The sequence below is a fragment of the Anomaloglossus baeobatrachus genome, chromosome 11 (genome assembly GCF_048569485.1).
Source record: "Anomaloglossus baeobatrachus isolate aAnoBae1 chromosome 11, aAnoBae1.hap1, whole genome shotgun sequence".
NCBI classification, from domain to species: domain Eukaryota; kingdom Metazoa; phylum Chordata; class Amphibia; order Anura; family Aromobatidae; genus Anomaloglossus; species Anomaloglossus baeobatrachus.
The window spans coordinates 115,776,381-115,780,151 of NC_134363.1; positions in this window are offsets into that span (position 1 = coordinate 115,776,381).

Consider the following 3,771-nt stretch of genomic DNA (forward strand, 5'->3'; position numbering starts at 1 on the left):
CGGATCCCGGGGACGCGAACGGCGCTCCTCGCCCGTGAGTAAAAAGGGGTGATTTGGGTTTTGGGGATATTGTCCGTGACGCCACCCACGGTTGTGGTGATTGTGTGGACACCACCGCTGCTCTGGATGGGGATCCAGGGAGCCTGTGACAGGGAGCAGCTTTGTTGTTATTTCTCCCCTCTGTGGGTAGGGGGGTTGGTTGTCCCGGGGCCTGGTGATGGGGTAGAGATGGATGACAGGCGGGTTTCGGGGCCTGATGAGGTGCAGGGTCGCAGGGGCAGCGCTGTGCCGCATGGCACGGAGGTACTCACTCAGCCCAATGATGATGACATAGTTCACGGTAAAACAAGTGGCTGGATGGACGGGTCCCTCGGACGGCTGCGGTTGTTCCTCCCTGCAGGTTAGTGATGACTGTCTCTCCCTGCACCTAAGTTCAGTGTTGGTAGTGATGGTTTCCCACCGGTAACCCGCTCCCCGACCTGGATATTGGCCGGAAAAGCCCCTTTTGCCCACAGGCGCTGGCCCTGGGAGACGGTTGCCCTTGGCGGTGGCGGTGTCTCCCCTTCACGGTTGGACGGTTGCCTTCTATCGAAACTTGGCTGTTTGGAAACCCGGAGGTCCCCTTCACTAACGGATTTGGCAAATTCACGGCGACACCAAGCCTTGCCGGGATCCGAAAGGCCCCTGCCAATGGTGCTGGCTTCTCTTTGTATACCGGTCCGGTACGGCCGGGTCACCACCCATCCACGGTCCTTACGGCAGACTCCAATCGGCCTCCACTGCAGACGGTCACCACATCCTGCCAACCTTGCTGTCCTGTCCGGGCCACACACCCAGACCAACTTCAGGCTCTTTGCTGTCACTTTTCTCCTCTCAACTACTTTCCTCCTTCCACTTCCTTAGCTTAACTCTCACTGCCTGTGTTTTCCCTCCTCCAGGACTGTGAACTCCTTGGTGGGTGGAGACCAACCGCCTGGCTCCACACCCTGGTGTGGACAACAGCCCCTGGGGAAGGCAACAAGGATTTTGTGTTTTGACTATGATGTGCCTGCAGGGAGTGTGGGGTGTGTAAGTGTTGTGCTCTGTGGCCCCTGGCTTGTCCAGGGCGACACAGAAGCACTGCAGCACTGCCTCGGCGAAGCGGCAACAGGCTGTGCTGAAGCTAATCTGCATAGGTGACAAACCCCACAATGCAGAAGAGGTGTGGACAGCTCTGAAACAGCATGCAGATCACTGGCTCACACCTCTGAACCTAAAGCCAGGAAAGGTTTTGTGTGACAATGGCCGGAACCTGGTGGCGGCTTTGAGGCGAGGCCAGCTGACACATGGTCCATGCGTGGCCCATGTGCTCAACCTCGTGGTTCAGCGGTTTCTAAAGTCATACCCAGAGCTGTCTGATCTGCTGGTAAAAGTTCGCCGCCTGTCTGCACATTTTCGAAAGTCACCTACTGCTTCAGCCGGCCTTGCCGGCTTTCAGCGCCATTTGCATCTTCCTGCTCACAGACTGGTGTGTGATGTACCCACGCGTTGGAATTCAACTCTGCACATGTTGGTCAGGATATGTGAGCAGAAGAGGGCAGTTGTTGAGTACCTGCATCACCTAAGCCATAGGGAAATGGGTCAAACTCCACACATAACACCTGAGGAGTGGAGATGGATGTCCGACCTATGTACCATCCGCCAAAACTTTAAGGACTCCACCAAGATGGTGAGCGGCGATGACGACATTATTAGCGTCACCATACCGCTTCTCTGCCTTCTAAAATGGTCTCTGCTCAAAAAACAACCATGATGCATTGCAGGCGGAGCGCGATGAGTTTGAGCAAGAAACAGTAGTGGGTGTGGGTGATAACACACAGCCCAGCCTCGTCTCATCGCAACGTGCAGTGGAGGACTATGACGAGGAGGAGGATGAAGACATGGAGCAACTCTCCAGCCAAATTGAGGATATGACATGCAGTCATATCCTCGGTTCAGCAAGGCTGGCCAGAGGACAGGGTAGATGATGAGGAGGAGGAGGAGGAGGACAGCATCTTCAGTCATCGTGTTAATCAGGATACTGAAGTGATGGCTGTTAAGAGTCTGGCACACATGGCTGACTTTATGGTAAGCTGCCTGTCTCGTGACCCTCACGTTAAGAACATCTTGGCTGACAATCATTACTGGTTGGTAACACTGTTAGACCCACGCTAAAAGGAGAACTTTATGTCTCTTATTCCTGAGGCGGAGAGGTCAGGCAAAATGCAGCAATTCCAGAAGGCCATAGTCACGGAAGTAGGCAAAGCATTCCCCTCACAAAACGCTAGCGGCATAGGTCAGGAATCAGTGGACAACCAAGGCGTACAGCCGAGAGGGCCACAAGTCCAATCCGCCAGAGGTAGGGGAAAAGTCTTCAAGATGTGGGACAGTTTTCTCAGCCCCTCACATACCACAGCCACTGAGGTGCGGGGTAGTGCCACAAGAAATCCTAAGTTTGCCCAGATGCTTAAGGAGTACCTTGCAGATCAAACAACTGTACTCCGACATTCCTCTGTGCCTTACAATTAATGGGTATCCAAGCTGGACACGTGGCATGAATTGGCTCTCTACGCCTTTGAAGTCCTGGCCTGCCATGCCGCTAGCATTTTGTCACAGCGTGTTTTTAGTGCCGCAGGTGGAATCATTACAGATAAACGCACCCGCCTGTCAACTGAAAATGCTGACAGGCTGACTCTGATCAAGATGAACAAGGGTTGGATTGGGCCAGACTTCACCACACCACCAGCAAATGACAGCGGAATTTAAAGTTTGTAACGGGAATTTGCCATGTACCTCCACTCACCCATGGTAACACACTTCTGGACTTTGGCTAATTGCTGGACTGCTCCTCCTTCTCCTCATGCACCATCATGATGACCGTTACAATAGTTAGGCCGTTGTTTCAGGTATACCCCCAGTGGTAAATTTTTTCGCCCATTCTTTCAGAATGGGCATTACAACGACAGGAGACCCGCTCCTTTGCAATGGGAACAATGTTTTGAGGCCCTCATGCACATCTCTATCCAGGGACAATGTGCAGCCTCCAAATTTTTGGCTGCCCTGCCTAAGGGCTATACTACAATAGACCCACTTCCTTACAATGGGCACTTCAGGTTTACAGGCCATCATGCACGTCTCTATCCAGGGACAATATGGAGCCTGACGCTGCCTCCGACTGCCACACACGTGCGGTTTTTAAATGCAAGCACGGACGCACTAAGAACCTAACAGGTTTTTAGGAGCGACAATTACTGAGAAGTCTGACACTATCAGACACTGCTGACTGACGTGTATTATTCACTAGACTTGTGCGTCATATATTAGTTTGTGAAAAACACACACAAGTGCACCTGTACGCTGCCACCGACAGGCACACACGTGCGGTTTTTAAATGCAAGCACGGACGCAGTAAGAACCTAACAGGTTTTTAGGAGCGACAATTACTGAGAAGTCTGACACTATCAGACACTGCTGACTGACGTGTATTATTCACTAGACTTGTGCGTTATATATTAGTTTGTGAAAAACACACACAAGTGCACCTGTACGCTGCCACCGACAGGCACACACGTGCGGTTTTTAAATGCAAGCACGGACGCACTAAGAACCTAACAGGTTTTTAGGAGCGACAATTACTGAGAAGTCTGACACTATCAGACACTGCTGACTGACGTGTATTATTCACTAGACTTGTGCGTCATATATTAGTTTGTGAAAAACACACACAAGTGCACCTGTACGCTGCCACCGACA